The sequence below is a fragment of the Manis javanica genome, chromosome 4, assembly GCF_040802235.1.
Source record: "Manis javanica isolate MJ-LG chromosome 4, MJ_LKY, whole genome shotgun sequence".
NCBI lineage: Eukaryota > Metazoa > Chordata > Mammalia > Pholidota > Manidae > Manis > Manis javanica.
In genome coordinates, this window is record NC_133159.1 from 103827472 (window position 1) to 103852565 (window position 25094).

The following is a 25094-nucleotide window of genomic DNA, read 5'->3' on the forward strand; positions in this document are numbered from 1 at the left end:
TTAAGCCAAAAAACTTCAGTGAAATGGGATATAAGTGTTGTATTGAAAGCAGACTTTAGAAAAGCAGACATTAGATATACTTAAACAATGAAAAACTTCTATAGTTGTATACTCTAGCATGCATTGTATATCTACATATGTTCATGCTTACAATTTTGAACACTTATTTAAAATTTGATTTCTCATCAACACTTTTATTTTATAGTAAGTTCTCATAATTTTTCTCTTTCTTTAACATTCCTTGCAAATCCCATCTTGCTTGAAACAATAGATTAAAACCAGATTGGCAGTTGGGGAACGCTCTCTATTGCAACCATGTGTGTCAGAAGAAAGGATTAGGTTTCCTTGCCTAAGAACATCAAGGGGAACCTCCACCTCTGCAGACACACCTCTATTTCTCAGTAATGGAGAGTTTATATCCAGTTAGATTTAAATGGGATAAGGAGAGAGTTTAAATCCATTCGTAGCTCTAGTAGTATAATCAGCCCTCAAGTCTCAAAGTATCCAATTTTGTTTCTCTAATTTAATTCTAGGTGTCAGGTTGGTAATAGATGTGATCAAGGTAATGGAGAGTTACCCTACACATTTATTCACTTAAAGAAGAATTTTGCAGAATGCAAAAACTAGATGCCATCTCTGTTCAAAACTTACTTAAAGCACAATCCATTCACCTCTGACCTTTCATTTATATTGAATATGTTTTTTGAATATTGAGGAAGAAATTTCTTAATGAAGGCAAATGTTTCTTTTCCTAATTTGGTGTACAGCTACAGTTCTCTGGCCTTACCATCATATATATATATATATTATACATATATATATACATATTAATTGAAGTATATTAATGTACAATCTTTTGTTGATTTCAAATGTACAACACAGTAGTTAGCCATGGTATTAAATCCTCACCCCCTCTAGTGCTATTACTATCTATCAATGTAGAAAGATGTTACAGAATCCTTGACTGTTCTCCATGCTGTACTACTGTCCCCATGACCAACTTATATTGTGATTGTGAATTACTGTGCCTCCTTATCCCCCTCACCCCTCTGGGCAGCTATTCTCAACCAAATAAAACTGGCCCTACTTATCCTGTCATGGTAGGGTTAGGTTTATGAAAAACAAAATGTAACTTTTCTCATCCAACATGAGCATGAAGTGGCTTTCCACAGATCTCTTTTAAAAGGGTAAGTAAGAAGAGTATCTTGACCTATTTTCCTACTCTCTAGCTACTTGCAGTGGCAGTTCACTTAGTTTCCAGCTGTATTGCTTTTGTGTTTTTCAGAAATACATGAATTGCTTTGTAATTGGCAGTCACAGTGATTCCTTTGATAGCTGCTAACCCAAAGGAGGTTATGCAATAGGTGCTGTGGTCTTAGGAGTAGAATATAGTCACTGTCCATCCAAGCGTGGCAGGTGTGTGTGTGGAAGTGGATAGGGACATGGGTAAGAGCCCTGCCTCTCTCTCCTTCCACCCTCTGATCTTCTGATCTTTTGGTTCCTCATACTCTGAACCTCAGGGCAAAGGAACATGATTTTTCTGGCCCATAAAAGTCAGTCCTTCCATCCATCTCTTGGAAGCATAGGCTAAGATGCAGAATGGTAGACAGTACATCTGTTAGGGCCAAATGGAAATATTCAGTAAAGAACTACTAACATTTGACAGAACTTGAAATATAACTGAAAAAAATTATACATACCTAAATCTTCTTAGGATAATTTCCTAACCAGGCATTAACTTGAAGTCAAGACCATGTAACAACAAAGTGCAATACAAGAGAAGACCTCAGTAAATATTGGCAGATTAAGTAAATGAACAAATGAACACATGTGAGGGGAAAGAGGGAAGTGTACAGTGGGATATTTTAAAGATAGTGCAGGGAATTGGGGGAAAAAATTTTAAAGCCTAAAATAAGCCCTGGAAGCATTTAAAAAATCTCCTGATATCTGTTTGCTTTCTTGTGGTTTGCTCTTTCCACTAAAAAAGCAGAATGCATAAGATATTCTGATTAGTTGAGGGTTATTACTTAGGTTCCAGCTAATGTTTTATATATAAATTAAATTACTCCTTTTCCTCCATTCTGCTTGTATTTCTCTTTAGTCAGATCCCTGTGGGAGGGAGTAGCATTCCTGTGGTGGGTTATATAATTTCTATGGAAATTATTCAAAACACAATTTTTGTAAACACTATGTGAAGATATGATTTACTTCCAGATTCAGCCCTGTACTTGCATCATCTCTCTATTTATCATCAAGTTCTCTGTTTGCCGGCATTTCTTTTTAAGAATGTGTCCATATCAGTTTTGCATCTAAGAGAATCAACTTCATTAGGAGAACTGAGGCAGTGGGAAGCTAGAGAGAAGAGATTTTGTTCCAGGAGGCAATGGGTGTATTGAAAAGAACCCTGGACTTTATTCCCAGTCCCAATTCTGCAATAACTAACAAAGTAACATTGGAAAGCCCTTAACCTCTCCACCTGCTTTTCATCTGAAAAAAGTGGAAATGGTTGAGCCAGCAGACTCTCAAGCTTCCTTCCAGCCCTTAACAATTACAGAATTAACTATTAACAGTGCAAACTTATGCTCATACGGGTGTCACATTTTTAATTCAAGGATCTCCTGGTACCTTGGAGATAGATCTACAGGCCAAAAATATCCTCCCATTTTGACTGATGGTCCTGCTGGAAGCTCAAGGACTCCCTAAATAGTACATTGTGAAAGTGTAGAAGACCCAGAAACTGTGTGTTGGATAATCTGGTGCTGGAGGGATCAAACCAAATGGAAGTCAAGAGAGTACTGTTAATGAGAAAGGCATTAGACAACGAATTCAAAACGGAAGTGGAATGAAAAGTCTTCAGTATTATCACATACATCTCCTGGGGAAGGGGTGGGAGGCAGTTTGGGAGGTGGTGTCAGTGGGGAGAACCTGGAGACAGAGTAGGAATTGGAGGCGAGGGGAGAACCAGTTAGCTGTAAAGTCTGTGAGTGATACTTTTTATTAGCACCTCGCTAATAAGGTATGAGATGATTAAAAAAGCTATCATTCTTCCCTCATTCCCTTCCTCTGTCCCTCCTTCCCTTCCTCCTTCCCCTCTTTCCTTCCTCTTCCTTCCCACACTTACTGTCCACATACTATTAATCTGGGACTTCTCAGGTACTCCACAGAGGATAAAGACCCACCAAGGAGAAGCTGAGTATTGCAGGTAAGGTCTCTTGTAAACTTGTTAAAGTACAACAGAATAGCGGCCATTCCATCACATCAGCATGGTAGAGTGAATTCAAGTCCTCCATTTTAAATAATTTTAGCAGCTCGATCAATTCAGTAGGAGTACACAAAGTCACTGATAGAACGAAGACGCACTTCTTCAGGCCTCTCTCCTGATGGGCATGCACAGCTCTCACACCAGCCCTGGCTACACTTAACCATTATATGGTCACTGTTAGTTACCACTCCAGTAAGAGCAAGACCCACAAACCCAGGGCACAGAAGGTCCCATAAAATAGGACTGGTTTCTCAAAGGAGAGCTTCCTTTTAGAAATGCCATCTTTATAGGTGCTTGGGAATCAAAGAAGGAAAGAAAAGAAAGGGTTCCTTAGCACTGACCTTTACTGTGTTAGGAAGATCCCACTCCAATCCTGGTGCCAATCCTTTTGCTAAAAGAATAGGGTCTTGTTTCCTGGAACACTCAGCTTAACTCTCATAGATTCTAGACCTTTCTGGTGGCTTGATATTTAACACCATGAGGTGATGGGGTGGATGGAGTGGGGAGATGTGATGCTAATAATACATAAACACAAACTCTAGAGGAATTGATATTCTATTTTCTACCTATCTAAACAAGTCTGTCACGTGCCAGGTACTGTGCTAGGTACTAAGTACACAAAACTGAGCAAGGTGCTCTTCATGCTCTTCAAGATCATAATTTAAAAGGGTAAACTACAAAAAGGAAACAGAATTTCAGGGGAAACATCTGTGTATCAAAAAGACCTTTTAATTTCCTTCAAGTCGTATTTTAGAGGCAGTCCTCGCTCCACTACTTATTGGGTCAGTAAGTACTTAGATCTTCTCTCTCTCTGCCTCATGGGTAAATAGAATAATGGGCCTCAGAGGTGTGTACATCCTAATGCCCAGAAACATGGCAAAAAGCGCTTTGCAAATGTGACAAAGTTAAGGATTTTGAGATGACATGATACTTTGAATTGTTGACTTCTGACATTCCTTCCCTCGGCCTCTTTCTTGCTATTAGATTTATTTGTTATTCTTTAATTCACTCAGCCAGCATTTACTGTATAAATTGATACATCTGTTTAGCTCAAGAAAAAGGAAGGATATGGAGGGGAAACATTTACATCTTTATGTAACTTTTTAAAAAACAGTATGATTGAGTGTGTGTATATTTTACCTAACTCGAGGATTTCCAATGTTTTTCCATTTGAAATATAGGAACAAATATTTTCTGAGAGTTATTCTGAGCCAAGTTTTGGTAGACACTGGAGATAAAAGAAAATTCCAGAAGCACATGCTTACATTCAGAGCATCAGAAGGGTGATAAGTGAACAGAGGATTGCCCCACTATAAGCAAGTGTCTCCAGGGAGGATTTGGGTTTTGGGTGAAGGCCTCGTGGGGGCATCTCAGCCTGCCTGGAGGACAGCATTGGGATGCAAGAGGCAGGGAAGAGAGAATCCCAAAAGGAACACATTGGCTGAGTCGTCTAATCCTTATCAAGGTTTGGGCCCTTTGGGCCCGACTATCCCTGCCTCAGGTGTTTTGCTAACTAGAGCCAGCTGTTTTACAGGTGCCTTTCCTTCTGTCCTGGGAAGTCCAAAGAGGGGAGGTGTGTGCCTGGTCCCTTCACTCACTGCCTCCCATCTCCTGGCATGACACAGGCATGTTTTAGGCCCTTTCCCAGGAATCTATTTAGAACCGGCATCCTGTGCAGCCCATGATGAGATAAGGGGGGAACTTGGAAGAAAACATGATGAACATGGACAAAGCCAAGGGGAAATATGCCTGCTTTCATTTGCTTTCCCCAGACAGGATGCTTTCACGCTACTTTGTATAATCCAAACATTATGTTGCTCCTTAGTGTGTTGTGAAGAGGTGGGGGCTATCATAGAACTACATGAGACATGTTCTTCTACCAAGATGGAATGGCAGCCCTCCTGTGCTCCCTTGGCACCTGTGCTCCTATATTTCATAGGGTCTGTCACACCCCATCCCATTTTCTGTGTTCTACATGGCCCCTCAGATCCATCTAGAGCAGTGACTCAATAAATATCTGTTTCATTAAATTGAATAGTATAAAATGATGCAGGTACCAGTTAGGAAAGATTTTGAAACATCAGAAGTCAAACTCTTATTTTGGGAGGTTGAAAAATGTTTTTCACTTTCAATTGATTATTTCTAAGAAAAAAATATTCCCACAGTGCACAAATAAATATTCACCAATTACATTTCAGCCTGATTTGACAGGCTGAGGAGTTGCTGTGGGTTTAGTCACAGTAAAAACAGTTAATGCCCTTTAACTTGATATTGCGTATGAGAAGGAGTACAGTGTATATGAGGGCAAAATACTTTGAAAACTCTAAAGTGGGTGCAGTTGCTGTTTCATGTTTTCACACAACTGTAACAGAAACTGCCCGTGTGCTCAGTCACTTGCAGACTGAAGCAGACATCAGTGTTTGGATACGAGGAGGGGTTGCTTGCTGTACAGAGCACTCAGTCATTCTGGGCTTAGCCAGGGTAGATGGTTTTCCACGCCTGGAATTGGTCATGGATGGTGGGGGAGGTACTCTAGGTTTTCTTCATTAATTGGTGACACTGGATTTCAAGATATCTTTGACCAGTAACACTGTTCAGGTACCTTCTTACGGAGGTCAACTCTTGATTATTTTTAAAATTCAAATCAAACAAGTACCATGACACATCCTGGTGCCATATCATGCCATTCCTTACTTCTCAGAAGCAGTTGACACCAATTGTCTTCTCTGGCAGGGATTACTAGCCCTGGCTTTGCAAAGGTCCATGGACCCTGCAGTTCTCCAGGGGAATTGCAAAGTACTCCTAAATATTCTAAAAATGAAATTAAATATTCATTTTGTTTTGATTTACATATGCCATCCAGTGCTTTTAAAAGATGTCAGTACTGTGGAATGACATGGCCAACCACCATATGCTGCAACTCTGAGATACAGCTGTGAATTCTCAGAAAAGATTTTGATAGTCCTGCAGTCCAGTGTTCTCTGATTTTTCATACTGGCCAGCTGTGAGGGCTAGCCAATACTTCTTTCTCTGTGGGCTTGTAAAAAATTTAATAGATCCAACGATGGTCAGATATTGTTCCAGAAAGCCTTATTCTAATGAGTTCTAGTAATTCTTAGTCTTTCTCAAATAAACATTGGTCAAATCTTCTCCAAGAAAAAAGTAATTAAGCATTCACATTTTACAATTGTAATGTAATTTTGGTATGAGAAGAACTGTTTCCTGGTTTCCAGGGTCTGGAAAGTAAACATACAGCAAACAATTAGGAATGTTAGGGTGGCAGTCAGGAAGGCAGATGCTCCGCACATCTCCATCCCCAAATCCCCACTTCATATTTCCTGCTCTTTTCCTTTGTGCTTAAGTGTATCTTGCTGTGTTGCCTGGGAGTTTAGATGTGCTTATAACACAACAAAAAATTATGCAAGACAAAGCCCAACTGGCTTTTATTTTTCCTTCCAGCCCAACTATAACTTAGACAAAACTAAAGCATTTTCTTCCCTTATGTAGGATAGCTATTAAAAAGGAAGAATGTAGAGAAAAAGAAAACATCCAGGGGGGATAGTGGGAAATGAATGCATTGTGATTTACTTAACAGAATTGTAAGGAGTCATGCCCAAGAACATGGAAATTGCTTATTTAAAATACTGTTTTTTCAATTTTAAAAGAATACACACACATGGTTAAAAAAAAAAGAAAGAAAACAAACTATAAAAAAAATACAAAACAAGACGTAAAAGTTCAATTCTCCAAAATCCTACCCCATCTCCTGAATACCACTGCCAAAAGAAACACTGCTAGCCATTTATTTTGCATCTTTCTGAACAAGTGTAGGCATATTACAAAGATGTCACAAACTCCCAATAAGCTCTACAATTTGATTTTTTTCCCTTACTGTATCTTAAGTATCTTTACATATCAGTAAGTATCTATACCTCAGTTTAAAATAAAATTATAAGCTTCATGGATTCCATTGAATGAGAATATAATTATTTGTTTACACAATCTATTTTGGCTGACATTTGGATTTTTAGATCATTATTATTGCAAAAAAAGTTTCAGTAAACACTTTTGTGAATATATTTTGTACACATAAAATGAATATGGTAGTTGCAGGGTTTCTAAATTTCTAAAAATGGAGTGACTATTTTTGAGACTGTATGTGTTTACATCTTGATAATTATCTCCTAATTTATCCCTAAAGATGTTAACCAATGTATACACCTAGCAACAATGCATGACAGCATTTTCCACCTGCTCCCATCCCTGAGAATTTGTTTTTATAAATGAAAACTTATAAACACTATCATAAATCACCTCTGGGTTTAAGGAAAATCTTCTACTTTTTGGCTTTCTTAGACTTCTACACTATGTAAATGTAATATAATGATACTTTCTTCTGTTACTAAGAAAGATTAAAGAAATTCAGAACACTTGTTTGTAACTGCTTTGGGAATAAAATTTCACTTGTAAAGCCCAGAATATGAGACCATTCATCAAAAGAAGGTCATAAGAGGAAGTATTTGGAGGCAGAGCTCTGTGTGATAAGGGCAGGCTGATAGAGGGAAAGGAATATATCTTACAAGCAATCCACCAGTAGAACTAAGGGAAATAACCCTGTGGTATCAAGATGCAGGAGCCCAGAGATAGCTATAAATGTCTTGCAATGTCACTGTGTCCTCTTACGCCCTAGAATGAGAATGCATTTTGTAGAGATACCTATAATGCAAGTGACAATGGTCAAGAAGTACTGCACTTAGTTCCCTTTTCTTCTAACCTAAGGACAATACAATCCGTGCTTGTCATTTCAAATTCTTCTAGAAAAGAGTGTGCAAGCTTGGATCTTTCTCCAGGTTTATATATTTTCATTACTTTAGAAAACCCATATGTCCTATTCTACTGCAGTGTGTTTTTCAGAGCAATAATTCTTCTTAAAATAATATCAAGGGAAAATATCTGGGTCACAACAATCTGAAGTCCAATCTGTTCTGCTACAAAAGATGTTTCTGTAACATCAAGCATCTCATACACAGTTGGTAAACAGGAAAAGAAAATCAGTATAACATGGAATTTGTATAACTCAGACATGATTTTCCTAGGTAAGAAGACCTGGAATAGCAGAAATAAAATTATAACCTTCATTGTAAAGGAAAATTTTTCAGTGTTGTGGCTGTTAAGCATTAGTTCTTTCAGCTGCATTTTAAGAAATGTAAAACTAAGTGATGATTGCTGATGGTAGTACAAAACTGTATATACCCAGAGAGCTGGAAGTGGACAATGTCTAGCATTTACTCTTGGTTAGGGGGTTAACTCTGTCCCCTCACTAATTAATATGTCGAATTCCTTACCCCAGTACTTGAGAATATGACTCTATTTGCAGATAGGACCTTTAAAGAGATAATTAAGGCAAAATGAGGTTATATGGGTGCATCCTAATCCAACATGATTGTTGTCCTTATGAAAAGAGATTAGGACACAGACAACACACAGAAAGAGGACAGGCCATGCAAGCACACAGCTGGAAGGGGGCCCTCTGCAAGCCAAGGATAGAGGCCTTGGAAGAAACCAAACTTACCAACACCTGATCTTGGATTTCTAGCCTCCAGAAGTGTGAAAAAGTACGCTTTTGTTATTTAAGCCACCCAGTCTGTAGTTTTTGTTCTGGCAACCCTAGCATACTAACACCCTTTTGGACACAGTCTAGGAGATACAGTGCCACAAAAATGAAACCACATTATTGCAGCATTATTTACAATAGCCAAAATACAGATGCAACCAAAGTGTCCATCAGTAGATGAATGGATAAAGAAGATGTGCTACATATTAAACAGTAGTATATTTATTTTTCCGACATAAAAATTTTTTTTCCACTCGCAAGAACATAGATGGACCTAGAGAGTATTATGCTAAGTGAAATAAGCCAGGCAGAAAAAGACAAATACCATATGATTTTACTTATATGTGGAATCTAAAAAAATAAAACAAGCAAACAAAACAAATAGACTCATAGACACCAAGAAATGACTGGTGGTTACTATGGGGAAGGGATGGGGTGTGTAGGTGAAGTAGGTGAAATAGGTGAAGAGGATAAAAAGGCACAAATCTGTCATAATATAAATTAGTCCTGGAAATGAAAGTACAGCATAGAAAATATAGTCAATAATACTGTAACATCTTTCGATTTTGAAAGCAACCCCCTAGTTAGTGCGAACATTTAATAATGTAGATGACTGTCAAATCACTATGTTGTATACTTGAAAACAATTTATAATGTTATATACAAACTATACTTCAATTAAAAAAAAAGAAACAACATATAATTAAAATTATTCATCGTGATAATATTTATGATAGCAAAGAAAAAGAAAAAAAGAATGACCTATTTCCCCCATGGACACGTAAACTGTGGTATATTCCTACAATGGAGCATGGTGCAGCCATGAAATGACAGTAAGGAAGAGCTCTGTGGCCTGATAGGAAGTGATTTCCAGGATAGACTCTTATGTGAAAACATAACAAGGTGAAGCAGAGTATGTATAATACGTTACCTTTTGTGTTAGGAGAAATAACAATATGTGCATGTATATGCTTATTTTTGCAAAACTGACAAGCTGATTTGAAAATTTATATGTGGCTATTTTGATTGGGAAAGTACTGAATCTATGATAGCTTGGGGAGAACTGACACCTTGACAGTCTTGATCCATGAATGCAGGGTATCACTCCATTTATATAAGTATTTGAGAATTTCAGCAATATTTTGTAGTTTTCAGTATACAAATATGAAACATCTTTTGTCACGTTATCCCTATATTATATTTTTCAATGCTAATATAAGTGATATTTTAAAATTTCTAATTGTTGCTAGTATGAAATATAATTGGTTTTTGTATATTGATCTTGTGTTCTCCAAGTTTGCTTAAGTCATTAATTAGTTCGAGTAGCTTTTTGTAGCTTCCCTGGGATTTTCTACATAAATGATCATATCATCTGTGAATAAAGACAGTTGTACTTTTTTCTTCCCAGTTGGAGGCCATATATTTGGAATAGAAGTTCCAATATTGGATAGAAGTGGTGGCTCTTTGACTTATCCTGATTTTGGAGGACTTCTTTCACCATTAAATACATATTAGCTGTAGGTTTTTTGAAGTTACTGTTTGTCAAGTTGATTATGTTTTCTTTTAATCTTAGTTTGCCGAGATTTTTTAAAAGTCAGGAATGGATATTGAATTTTGTCAAATGCCTTTTCCTCTATTGAGATGATCACAGGTAGATCATCTTTGACTATATTTTTTCTCTTAATATGACTGAAAAAGCATGCCACTTCCATGTTGAAAGATATTTTTGTGGACTGCATAATTCTAGTATAACAATTTTTTTCTTTGAGTGCTTTAAAGATCTTCTCTATCTTCTTGCTTGCATAGTATTTGACAAGAAATCTGTATAATTCTTATTACTCTTTATCTGTACAATTTTTTCAGGCTTCTTTTAAGATTTTCCCTTTATCACTAGTTTTAAGCAATTTGATTATGATATTCATTGGTGTAATTTTCTTGATGTTTCTTGTGTTTAAAGTCCATTGAGTTTCTTGGGTCTATGGGTTTATATTTTTTCACCAAATTTGAATATATCTAAGGTATTAGTTTTTCAAATATTTTGTACTTTTCCCTTTGCCTTCTTCCCTTTAGTGACTCTAATTTCACACAAATTTGGCTGCTTGAAGTTGTCCCATGTTTCAAAGTCTTTAAATTTGTTTTCTTGTCCTTTAAAAAACAACAGCAAAATTTCTGTGCTTCATTTTAGATAGTTTCTATTGCTATGCCTCCAAGTTTACTTATTTTTCCTCCTATGACTAGTCTACTATTAATCCCATCCAGTATATTTTTCATTTCAGACATTTTAGTTTTCATCTGTAGTTCAATTTTAAAAAATCTTCCATGTCTTTATTTTATATGTTCAGTATTTGTTATAGTTTTGGAGCACATGGAATATAGTTATTTTGCTGTGCTTATTTATTAATGCTATCGTCTATGCCATTTTTAAGTATATTTTTATTGATTTTTTTTCCACTCATTATGGGTTTTATATTTTTCTGATCTTTGCTTGTCTGATCATTGTTTATGAGATGCCTGACATTATGAATTTTATCTTGTGGAATGTTGGGTATTTTTTTCATTCTTAAATACTGATGCACTTTGTCCTGAAATATGGTTAAGCTATTTGGAAACAGTTTGATACTTTTGGATCTGGTTTCTAGGCTTTGTTTGGTAGAACCAGAACAATAGTTAGCCTAGGGCTAATTTTCCCCACTACTGAAGTAAGAACTTTCTTGTTATTAACTTTAGCCTCATGAATTATGAGGTTTTCCACTCTGAATGATGGGAATGGTCACTATCCTGGTCCTTTATGAATCCCAGGATAGTTTGCTTTTATCCTATAAGGTGGGTCATTCCTTAGTCTCAGGTAGTTTCTTCACTCACATGCTTGATCAGTCACCACCTGAAACTGTGAAGGAGACCTTCTCTAACTCTCCGTTCTCTCTCTGTGCAATCCTCTCCTGTGTGCTCTGCTTGGAGAGTTCAAGTCATGCTGGCTTACCTGGGCTCTCAGTCCCTCTCATCAGTTTAGGGAGATGACCCGAGATGGCCTGGAAACGCTCTTCAGCTCTAGGCAGTCCTAGGGCTCACCTCACTTGTTTTCCTTCAGCTGGTGATTGCTGGCCTTCATTGCTTATCTCCCATAGTATGTCCCCTCCCTAATAAATATGTTGAAGTCCTTAATCCAGTACTTCAGAATATGACTCTATTTGCAGATAGGACCTTTTAAGAGATAATTAAGTCAAAATGAACTATTGTTTAATATATTTGTCCAGGCTTTTTTTCTTTTTTTCAGTTGTTTTCCTCAACAGGGTAAATGTAGTCCTTGATACTCCATCTCAGCCAGGAGCACAAGTCTTGCACTTCTGTTTTTATGCACTTCAGAATTTCCCCTGAGGCAGCCTGCAGCTGATCTGCTTTCCTGAGCTGTTCAAGTTTATTTCCCACATAATAATTACTGGTTTTATTAGCACTCTGATCACAAAGTTGAATGTGTTTTCCTCTATTTTCCTTTTATTTTAACATGCAATTAAATATATGCAGTGTTTCTGAGTATATTGTAATATAACAGTTACAACCTGTATAATTTAAGAACCAGTGTTATAGTTGGCATAAACTTTAAGCAAAAGCAAAGGACACATAAAGATATATTTTTATTAGCATTTTCAGAAATGAAACTAAGTGGTCAGATCTTTGAAGGTAGGTTTCATTTGTATCAGTCATTGTATTTTCCTTTCCCATAGTGCCCACCACATAGATCCTCAAAACCATTTGTTGATTTGCTGTAATAGATTTGTTGGTAGTCCAGGAATATGTTGCTATTTTCATTATTATGATTATGACTCTTAGGCATTGATTGTCTACTGTAAGTTAGGCACTCTGCCAGGCACTTTATACAATATGTAATTCAGTCTTCACTATAACTGTATGATATAGAGATTTTTTATTCCCTTTTATAGATGTGGAAATGGATTCAGGGAAGTTAAATGACTTGCTCAAGGCCCCATGGCTAATAATTGGTACTATTATGATTCCAAACCCCAGGTCTGTCTGATTCAAAGCCTATACTGCTTTGTCCTGTTACATGAAACATAACAAAGCTTAGTGGTTCTTTTCTCCAACAGGAACTCTCTTATTTTTCTTTAATCCTCTTAAAGAAGGGAATAAAAAGAAAGTCACTTAAGGACAAGAGAGTCCAACATGGTAGAGTTGATCGAGGAAGTATTCATCTTGAGGTTTCCAAAGTTACTTGTATATCAGAGTGATTTCACAGGGTTGTGTTATATGTGAAGATCAGGAACAGATTATGTTTTCAATAAACACAGTAAACTAAAATTAAGCCAGAATCCCTTGTTTCCTTTTAAAATAACCTTTACAGTTTCTACTCATAGAAAAGTATTTATTCTTCAAGTGCACTCCAGTGTTTTCAGTCATGATGGAAAATGTATTTTACTTGGAGACTCTTTTGAAAGCTGTGCGAGGGCTTCTCTTAGGAAGGGCCTAAGCTTGATGAAAAATTGAGGTTTGATCTCAAATAGTTTTCTTAATAATGTTGTGGTATGGAGTGAGCAGGCATGTTCCCTGGAAAAAAAAAAGAGTATAAAATTATATTGACCTCACAGTGGCACATTTTACAGTTTCCCATGTGTTGCTCCTCTGTAACCAGAAAGCTAGATTTCATATTACTTGGGGGATGGGTTTGAGCCTTCAAAGGCCATAAACAGGGGCCTGTCAGTGGAGGAAGTCAAGGAACATGAGGCCAGATTGTCCTCACCAGGGGAGAAGAAGCCCAGATCCATGGACAGGGCACAAAGTTTATCTAAATTACCTTCCATCTCAGTCAAGGTTTAACATTAGGTCACTGGTGCCTATCACTGTTGCAATGTGGGATTATTTTTATTAAGCATTTCATGTTTGTCCAAGAGCTTTCAGTCATTAATCATTTAACTCTGTTCCCCATGAGACTGCGGTGAAGTAAATGGGAAAGAAAAAGCACAATTCTTATTTTCCAGATAGAGAAACTGAAGCATTTTTGTTTGCCACTATTACATGCTGAAAGAGGCAAAGCCATACCTTAGAATTTGGGAGAACCAGCCAAGGGTTTGATGAGCTTTTGTTCCACCACAGAAGTGAGGTTTTCTGTTTTTACACAAAACGGACTTTCATATTTTTCATTTCGAAAGAAATGTGATTGATACTGAGGTGTACCAAAGGATATTTGGAATCTAAATATGCATTTAAGTTTAAGTAGCAAAGATTAAAAGGCAGAGCTAATCTTGAATTTTCTAGTAAGGAAGAGAATATTAGCAAATATGTCCAGTGTGGTTGTGAATAGCCAATAGCAAGTTACAAAGGGACTCTGAGACATGGGGAATTTGCTGCTGGGAATTAATCTGGTGGCTCTCCTGGAGGGGGTGTGTTTTGAATTTCAATTAAAAAAAGGTTTCAAAGACAGTATGTCCTTTAGCTCAGATGCTTTGAAATATCTTTTCTGTTTTTTTTTCTATGGAATGGAAACACCACCAAAAATTTGCCAAATATCGCAAGAAGGAGGAATTGACCAAGGGGTCCACAAGGGCACATTTCAGAGTAATGAAGAGGAAATGAAAAGTTTTCTGACTGAGATCTTTCATGTCTATTAATAATGAGGTAGTTCAGGGGGCAAATGGTTAGGGTGGTGGGGGGAAGGGTCAGTGGAAGCCATTAAAACAGACTAGATAAAGCATAGAAAGTCCACATCAGGAATCAGCATGTCCTCTGGTGGTGGTAGGGAATACAGTTAGGGCTAGAACCTATTTACTTCCTTTGGCATAAGACAGAACTTGGATTCAAATCCTTTTAGAAGACTAAAAATCTCTGATTCTTCCTTTTTAAAATGGTATGAACAAAGCTTTCCAGATGTGATATATGTTGGTCCCCAGCTCACTGGGTGAACAGATGATGATAGAGTATTTCTGGAATCCAATCCTACAAGTGGGTGGCTAGCATCAATTACACACAAAAATGATGTGATCTGCCCAATACATCCCACTTCACACTCCACCAGAGCTAAATGTATCTTCAAGTCAACTCTAAAGCCAACCTACATGAAAGGAAATGTGACAGAGGGGAACTCAGGGCAGTATTAACTAATGGGTGTTAAATACTTAATTTTGTAGACTTTACAAAAGTATATAATCATGCCCACACATAGATGAAACCCTTACCAGGGCCATGGAAGTTCTCATACCATTAGCCTCAAGGTCAGCTGCTTCTGTATGTCATGTGAATGTGCTGAAAATTCTGTCTCCCATATTGGTAAGTCTTGCTTGAAGTGAGCAAGATGGTAATGGGAATTTAAGGTTAGAAATTCAAGAGACACCCTGAAGACAACAACTTGTCCAACACAGAGTTGAGATATGTCTCCTTCAGTGGTGGTGAATCTAAATTAAATGGAGTCTTGAGGGTCTGATGGTGGCATATCAAAGAAACTCTTTGTTCCTCTTGTATTTTGCTGTTCCCCCCTCCCCTCCAGTATTGGTTGGTTACATTTGAGTTCAAAAGTCCTCTTTGAAATTTCTGTGGTTACCTGACCCTGAACTGTTTCAGAAAATCCCTTCTTGGAGCACCATGATTTCTACGGAGCACGGTGGTACCTGTAACTGGTAGAGGTAAGCTGGGAAGTTTGTCAGATGTGTCTCAGGGCCACTCCACATGTTCCTGGGCAGAGATACTTTTGAGACTGGTACAAGCAGCAGTTGGGAAATGAATCTAGTGGTATGATGGTCATTCCAGAAATGTAACCCCTCAAAAATGTGCTGCCCAGCCTCTTGTAAGAAGGGTAAAACAAATAAAGCTGCCAGCTATTTGGAGCATACTCTGGCTCCTTCCACATCTGCAGGACATTTAGCTCCTTGCATCTGGTAATGTTTGTGCAAATATAATTCCATATTCACTAATAATTCCTGGGGCTAAAGGCCCCCCCTCGGGTAACCTTGTTAATATTCTCTCAAGGCCTGGTGTGAACGCCTCATAGCATTTTGATTAGAATTCAATCTTGTGTTTTTTTTCCTCTCTGTCTCTTTCTCCCTCTCTCCTCTCATGCTTTTCTGGCCCCCGGTTTCCTGGCCACCCACATCAGGAGACATTCTCCCTCCCTTCCACTCTCCATTCTCAGTTTCAAGGAATTTCCTTGTGTCAAAGGCACAGTGTGATTGACATATTTTCCCCTTCTTAAGAGCAGTCATCTCAGTGTTTGATTTAACCATCTCCTTATGAGGCTTGCGCAATCATTACCTGGCTGAAAAAGACCTCATCACCCTCATGCTCAAGCACCAGGCTCAAACCCACGTTGTTCAGTATTTTTATAGACTTTTAAATTGCTTCCTCTTTTTTCTACATTTTTTTTTTCGGTTGGCACTAGCAAATGATTCCCTAGTGTGTTGTACCCTGAACCTTAAAGAATTTTAGTTATCCACAAACAGGTAGACCAGCTGCCTCCTGCCAAGTGTCCTCTGCCTGCCAAGAAAAGCATTTACTCTTCTTTGGATGTAGGAGAAAGAGTGGATATATAATAAGCTCTCTAGTTTTGAATTCACCAACTCTAGGCTGGTTGTGCTCCTTTAGTTCCTCAGTCTTACTTGACCAGCTTATTTGTCTCTCAAGAGAAAAAAATAGAAAACAAAAACAAAAGCAAATTAGCCAATGCTTGAAGAATTTTATTTTAACTCAAGAAGAATTTCTTGGCAGTGAAGTTCTTAGTGTTGGAGTGATTCTGGAATGCATGCACTCTCTCTCAGGCTGCCTTATCATCAAATTACTATGGGCTATAAGAGTTTCTGCTGGTAGGGGATGAACTAGATGACCCTGGAAGGTCATTTGCAGTTTTTCAGTTTAACAGCAATCTCTTTCTTCTCTATGAAGTGCCACACTTCTCACAGTGTTGTGCCAGTCTGTCTTAAGGGGATTACTCATGTCTTTCCAGAGTAGCCTGAACCATAGCCCACTACCCTCTTTAATGAATCACATGCCCAGCTGCTGATTATGATAATTTGCCTACCCAAAGGCCCCAACTGCAGGCAGCTCTGTTGTAAATAATTATATTCTTAAGTAACCTCCAGTGCCCCAAATCCCATTGTTTCAGGAGGAAATGAAGCACTGGAAGACATAGGCTTGGATTGGCAGTAACAAAATTAATTTTTTTCCTCTAGAATTTCAGTAATAAAGGTAACTTTAATAAAAAAACTATTTGTGTATAGCTATAATATCTTAATTCATTGTACAAAGCCAGCATTCAGTACATTTCACTTTTAATCAGGAATAATGGCCTGTCTCTAGTGATTACTAAGAGCACTCTTATTAACACAGAGTGACATAAATGTTTGTCATAATTATTGTCCATGTTATGATAAAGCATAAACCCAACCAAGCAAAGCAGGTATATGTTCTTACATTGAGAGTAACAGCTGGCATGTGTATGGTGATGTGCATCTCAATACACACTGAAAGTATGTGTATTGTAAATTGTGTTTTTGATTGATGTTATATTCCATGGCTTTAGGAAAAGTCGTCTGTAGAGGAAATGCCTATTATACAAGCACTCCTAAGAATACATGTCAGTCCATGGTCTACCTAGACCAGTACAATTATGGGATTTTGTGTAAAAAGTAATGATTACTCTATAAAACACTGGTCCAGTCTTGAAGACATTTCCATTTTATCTCAATTTTTTATTACAGGTTTCTAAGAGTCATTCACTGAAGTCAAGACCTGAAGAACTCAGGTGGTCCACAATGTATCTAAATCTTTTCTGTACCTGAAAATTTATATTTTCAACCTATATGCTCACTTGAGATAATGGGTTTCATAAATTCACTTCCTGTTTTATAAAGCAGTACTTCCTTTCTTTTGTTGTGTATCTGTGTCTTTCAAACTCAAGGGTTTCACCAAATTCTACTATTCCAGGATTTGGTTAAAGAATCTATGGTTCACCATTCTTATATCCTCCTGATTTAGAAAGCTTTAATAATATTTTTATTACATATTCCACCTGTCTGCCCAGTCCCTCCACCACCACTTTCCAGATGTATAAATAGGAGTTTTTAAAGCTTGTGTTCATGTGGAACCCCTTACTCTCCTCCTAAATTTTTAGCTGATGATATCAGAACCTTCTTTAATACCTAAATCATGGTGACTGGTCTTGCATATCTCAGTTCATGTTGACATAGGCTGTGATTTGTTTTTAAAAGAGTACGTATAACATATCCATGTCCTTTTATTCTATTTTTCTGCAATATTTCTCTGTTTAAGATAATAAGACCAACTTATCACCATTAATAAGCTTAATACTTAAGCCAGTAATTTCTGATTTTTTTGAGCAGTGGAAATAATTTTTCAAGTGAAAACCTATTTAAAATGCAAAAAATTGAATATGGTGTAGGCAGCAGGAGCTGGGGACCAAAGCCTAGTTCATTTGACCTACCTCTGATCTCTGAGGTACTCCACAAAACTAGGAAGTTCCATGAAAAATGCTTTGAAAGTCATCAAGCTTACCAATCACCAAAGTAAGCACCAACCAGCACCCACTTGAAAAAGCTGGAACTGAGTCTAAAATGCACCCATCCACATTCTTTCTTTACAAATTCTTAACCAAGTATTTCTTTACAAAACATATAATTTTGAAATGTATTCTTTATTTCAGGTCACTCAAATATCCTCCAGGCCTCACCTATTCATGGTTATAAATGTGATCACATACATGGGTCAGCATAGGTTCACGGAACTGGTAACCCTCATCTGTGGGACAGCAGGACCCCAGTCACTTATGAGGTGTTCTTACCCTTTGGTATTTCTCAGAGGCTTCCCGGCAATATCTTCCTTTTGACCTGTACAACAGTAAAGGCAACTTAGATGTATTGTCTCTGAATGTGAAGTGGCTCTTCACTCTCTGTGGTTCCGTGCAAACCAGTGCTCTCTGAGGTCACTTCAGCTACAACCACAGCCTCTGGGTACTGCTCTCCACTCTGCCCAAGAGTGGGCATAGACCCTTGTTTAATACACCACAGCACAGCCAAGAATGGGTTGTAACAATATCACTTTTTTTTTGTACAGCCTCAAGTATAACCAAAAGGAAATACACATCAAAATCATAATTCAGCTGTCAGCTCTACATCCTTATGACATCTTCTGTAGGCTACACTTCTGCCCAGCTACTGTACAAAAACTTTCTACCCAATATCCATTTGCTCCTTCTTTTGTTACAGAAACACAATCTTATTTGAGATAGCGATGAACCAGGCTAAAAGGAATCTCTCCCAGCATCTCTTGCAGCTAGATACAGTCACAAGAGTAAGTTCTGGCTAATGTTACAAAGTGGGTTTCTGGGAAGGCTCCTTACAGGAGCTGATATAATTGGGAGATGCTTACTTTTTGCCTTTCCTGCTACCTGAAGTGAGGATGTGATGACAGGAGCTATGGCAGCTATGTTGGAACATGAGGTTGCTTCGAGTCGGGGTGCCAAGTACTGAGGATGACGTAGCAGAGAGGAGATGTAGTTATTGATTTCTTAGTGAATCACCACAGTAACCTTTGAGTTATTCTGGACTTCTTAATGTGTGTTTGGGCTTTCTGTAATCTGTAGGCAAACCTAATCATGGCATAGCAGTGGTGAGCCTGCCTTCTGCCCTTGCTGTGGGGCAGCTGAGCACCTGACCTGGTCGCATATGGCAGAATCTAGCTTTCCTCCATCATGGGAAAGCCCTTCAGTATGTCTAGACTCTGCAGAGCCTCTTTCCAAAAGAACCAGAGCCCAGAGAAAAGTAATTCTCTGCTTACCCACAGTCAAACCCCATTGTCAATTTTTCATCGCCTCACTCAGAAGCTGCCTCTTTTCCAGGATAATTTAGTGTTAAAATGATTATTCCTACAGAAACCCACTCTCTGCCCACAGAGGTGTGGCTCACCTACTGCTCCCAGTAGTATGCACATCGGTTCACATTTCAGCCACAGCTCAGTTCCTTCATCTGATAAATGGGGAAATTTAAAAATAAACATAAACCACAAATGGTTTTAAAATATACTCTTAGGTATTAGCTTTGGAATCCTTACCACAGAGCTTCTTAAATTTTATTTTTGGCTCCTCTTACCATATATTGCATCTTCTTAGATACACAGCAATACATGAATATAAACCCTAAAATGTACTCATAGATTGGTGCATTCACACATACATGCACACATAGATTTTTATATATCCTCCCACATATGTGTAATACTCTAAAGCATATACTCTGGCACACTGATACACAAGTTCAAAGAAATATGGATTGAGGTTTAATTAATAGGAAATATAAGGAATGGAATAGATATGGCAGCTAAAAAACCTAGGCAGGTGGATTACAAAAGAGCAAGTAACCCTCATGGCACTTATTAATGGCATCGCAGTAATATAAATTTTCTATATGGTCCAGGGATAAGGCTTAATGAGGGACTTATTAGGGATGTGGGCCTCAAGTACAGCCCAGTGCTGCTGATAAGCTGGCCTAAATCAGCTGGGCCATCTCACCAGTGATTCCCTGATAGTAGAAATATCACATCATGAGCTATCATGAAATCCTCGATGGCTGCAGAGAATGGCCACCTTGTTTTCCAGTCTCATCATAGTTGCCCAAGATTTGAAATATGAATGAATGATTAATATACTCTGTAACCCTCTCACTACAAAGACTGTCTGACCTTCTCATTGAGTATGCATGGAAAAGGGAGAAAAAGCAAGCAAAGAAGCCACTTGGATCCAGAGGGGCACCAGTTCAAGGAGATGGGTAATGGAACAAGGGAGCTTGAGTAGAGATGAAGGGCCTCTGTGGTGACATCTCACTCCCTTGACCTGGAAGCTGGTGTGAGCTTATAACTCTATGAAGGTAGAGAGTTTCTAGCATGTTGTGCAAGGAGTAAGACTGACATTGCTTTCCTGGAGAGGCTGCTGTGGAGATAGAGACAGACAGAAAGACTGAGTCACTTTGTTTTTCTTTTCATATTTTTGTATTTCTCCTACTTACATCCTCGACTGATCCTCTCCTTTCCTGGTGTTTGATTACTTGATGTGCTAACCACAGCCTGGCCCTTCTGTCATTTAGCCAAATCACAAACATTTAGGTCTTTTCATCTTTCTTTATGAACCACTCTCTCCAGTCTATTTAATCATTTTGGCAGTTCTTTTCTGAATTCCACCCAATTTAAAAATAAGCTAAATTCTTCACCCCTGTGGATGTAAAAGCAGGCTCTTGCAGACTCATGCAGAGCTCTAGCCTTGGTTTGATGCATGTAGAAGAAAGATATCCCCATGTTTTAAACTTTTCCCAGTTTTTCTCAGGAGTGACAGCCTGGAAAAGGCCAGGCAAGGTAGGTAAAGGGGCAAGAAACTTGGCTGGCCAGAGCTGGAGACCATGGTGATGGTGCTGGGTTTGTTTAGAATTTTTCTTATTGATTGATTGATTAGTTGATTAGTATACATGATAGTTTCCAACAGGTATAAAAATATGTATCATGAACAGAAGGTATTGCTTCTATTCCTGTTACCTATTCACCCAATTCTGGAAAAGCAGCAAAATTACTTGTTCTATGTGTGTTTTTCCAGTTTATTTTATGCACTTACAATCAAAAATGTATTTTTACCCATGTGTGCATGTGTATCTCCCATGTCCACTTTCATACAAATGGTGATCTAGTACTACACGCATTGCTCTCCTCTTAGCTTTTTCTCTTAGCAATATATCTTGGAGATTTGGAGATGGTCTATATTCACACATAAATAGCTCCTTAAGTAATTTTTATGGCTATGTTGTATCTACACTGAATATGTGTTGTAATTTTGTAGTCCACAATTAATGAGAATTTATTTAAAAAATTATATTTTTTTATAGTCACTATCAATTAACATTTAGGGATCTTACCTACTTCATATTACTGACAATGCCTCTGAATAACCTACACATTTTGCACATGTGTGAGTAGACATGTAAGATGAATTACTGGGTTAAAAGTTATGTGCATTAGGTTTTCTAGTTCAAATTGGACTGATTTGCCAACTTACAGATCCACTAATAATGTATGAGAATATATGTTTCCCCATAACCACACACACATACAAAATTTTTAGAGTTTTGACAATCTAATGGAGAGAAAATCAGTTATTTTTGTGCATTTCTTTTGTTATGAGTGAGGTTGGTTTCTTTTCACAAATTTAAGATCCATTTGAATCAGTGGGCAATCCACCTGCTTTTTCACATTTATATTGAGTTGTTGGTCTTCTATTAATTTAGAGGGACTGTTTATATATTAAGGAAATTAACTGTTCATCATTCTTTTCTATTTACATAGATGAATATATTCACATTCTATTTCATGATTCCTGGGTTTTGGTTTTATGACATACTTAGACCAGTTATTCCCACTTTGAGATTGTTTTTAAAAATTTCTGTAGTTTTTTCCAGTATACATATAAATGACAGGTAAATCAAATTTCGTTTCTCCAGACGGCCACTTAGTTGTCCCATTATCATTTATTGAATAATATATCTCTTATCCATAGATTTTAAATGTTACCTTTATAATATGTAAAATTTCCATTGCATTTGTACTTCCTTTTGAAATTCCTAATCTGTCCTGTTTATCTATCATATCAGTATCATGTTATTTTAATTATCTGTTGCTTTAAAAATTGTTTTATTGTCTAGTAGAAATAGTTCCCCTCATTACTTTTCTTTTCTAGAACTTTCCTGTTTTCCTTGTTTTTTTTTCACATGAATTTTAGAATCAGGTTGTCTAGTCCAAAACTTCACTTTGGCATTTAAAAAAATCAAGGTCAAGTTAAATGTATAGATTAATTTAGGGAAGTAAGCATCTTTATGATATTGCTTTCTCCTACCTGAGAACATGATATTCTTTTTCATTTGTCTATGTTTGTGTGTATATTTCTCAGTAGCAGTTAAAATTTTTGTTCTCATAAATTGTGCCTATTTCTTGGTAATTGTATTTCTTTTTGGTTGCTATATAAATTGAGATTATCTGTCATCTAACCATTTGTGTGTGCTTTTGCTTTCTGCTGATTAATTTTATAATCACCACACACATTCCCAAATTCTCTTCTGTTCTCTCTAGTTTTCCTAAAGGTTCTTCTAGGCCAGGGTTTCTCAACCTTGCACTATTCACATCTTAAGCCAGATAATACTTTGTTGTTGGGGTAAAGGGGTGGGTGGGGAGGACTGTGTTGTCCTGTGTACTGAAGGATGTTTAGTAGCATTCCTCACTACCTACTGAGGTGGGGGTAGGGGTATGCCTCTGTTTAAGAACCATTGTTCTAGTCCATAACCCAGGGAAAGTTTTCATTATTTCCACCTACTCCCAACCCCTGCTCTATTACACACTATTGGGTCTAATTGTGTGAGTGGAAATAGCTAAGGCCAATGTTCTGTTATGAGAACAAACTGTGGCTAGAAGTAGCCATGGAATTGATGGTTATTCATAGTTTAACCATGCAGGCTTAACTATGTAAGTATGTAGGCCAAGCTACATGTACAAATCAGTCACGGGTTCAAATGTCATGAATTTAAAAGTTGAATATAATAAATAGAAGGAAGCAGAATCTGTTTCAGTATCACAGTTTCAATTTTAATTGTGTGGTGTTTGGCATGTTCTCCAGCTATTTAATGTGTGATCACTGTCTTCCCAGTAGATTGAATCATAGCATCTCAGACTTGAAGGGATATTGTAATTTCTTTGAGGCATGCCACTATTTCTTTCAACCCTTTAACACCCTCAGCTGTGTTGTACCACTTTTGCATTTTCTACAAATATTTACCACAGTACTGGGTACATGGCAGGTGCTCAGTGAAGTTCATGTTTTGCTTATATAATCCTTTCAGCCTGACAATTTTGGGTTCTTTAGGGAAGACACTGTGGATTAGCAGAAACATTTAGTGTTTGAAATCAAAAGATCTGCATTCAAATCCTAGCTAAGAGGCATTAGATTTTTTGCTGTACACACAGATTACCTAATCTCTGAAAGCTGTTACAAATATACTTACATTGTAGGGTTGCAGTGGAGATAGATGAGATTATATATACAATGCAACAAGAACAGCAAGAGCACAATTTATTTTTAATTCTCAGTTAAAACTCAGGCACTTGATATGTGATATAGCTATTATTATCTTCATTATTACTATGTGAATACAAGTTCTTTATCTGAAGAATTAAAACTAAATCTAAATGTTTTATTAAAAGTTTAAAATATAAATTGAAATATTGGGAAACCAGTTCAACAATTTTGTTTAATACTGTTGTAGGTCAGATATTTCTGTAAGCAACATCCATTCTTATTTCTTACTTATTGGAGATAGACTCTTTGAAAAGGCTGAATAGTCTGGGCCTTATGATTAAATCAGTCAGTTTCGTGGGTGATTCCTGTCTATGGAATTCAATGTCAACTAAAGAATAACATATGCAAAGGGACAAAATTTGTTCTTAATCATGTTTTCTAGGAAGTGAAGCAGAGTTTGATGATATTAATGTTTAGCTGAACTTGCTTATTCTTTTGTTAAAGCCTTTTTCAAATTTTGGAATGCCACACAAATACAAAAACTTATATAAAACTTAAATGTACTGTGTAATAACTAAGCAAATAATGGGTTGCCTCTGCTCAGATTAAGAAATAGATTAAGAACACTACCAGCCACCAGAACAATGTATCCCTTTCACATCACAATCCTTCCTCTCCCTATTTTTCTTTATGATCTTACCACCTATGAATATGTCCCTTATTAGTATAGTTTAGGATTTTTTTCTATCCTGTTTTTAAACTTTACATAAATGTAATGGTACTATAGCTATTCTTTAGTGTCTGGCTTTTTAAAATCTGTCAGATTTACCTGTGTTTTTGCTGTATAATATTTCATTGTATGTACAGAACACAATTTGTTTATTCATTCTACTGTTGACAGACAAGTGAGTTATTTTTAGTTTGGGGCAAATATAAGCCATGTTTCTGTGAGCATTTTTTTACATGTATTGTGGTTGACAAGTGCAGGAGAGTCTCTAGGCTTAAGTACCCAGAAGGGGAATTCTGGGTCATAGGGCATATGTAATTTCAAAATTAACAATTTTCAAAGGAGGTTGCACTAATTTATATTCCCACTAACAGTGTGAAAGTTCCCAGGGCTCTACATCCATGTGCGTATTGAATTGCCCCAGCACAATTTACAG

The 25094-nt window shown here is 37.3% G+C and overlaps 1 long non-coding RNA gene across 1 annotated transcript in view; it reads right to left on the reverse strand.

Annotated features, from left to right (window-relative positions):
* Positions 1-12495: 12495 nt before the first annotated feature.
* The window catches only part of LOC108399096 (uncharacterized), a 223792-nt gene continuing 211193 nt past the window's right edge, over positions 12496-25094 (reverse strand). Inside the window, exons 5-6 of the long non-coding RNA XR_012130306.1 lie at positions 18673-18718; positions 12496-13436 (exon numbers count right to left, since the gene is read on the reverse strand). This is a non-coding gene — a long non-coding RNA (uncharacterized lncRNA). The remainder of the gene's footprint in view (positions 13437-18672; positions 18719-25094) is intronic.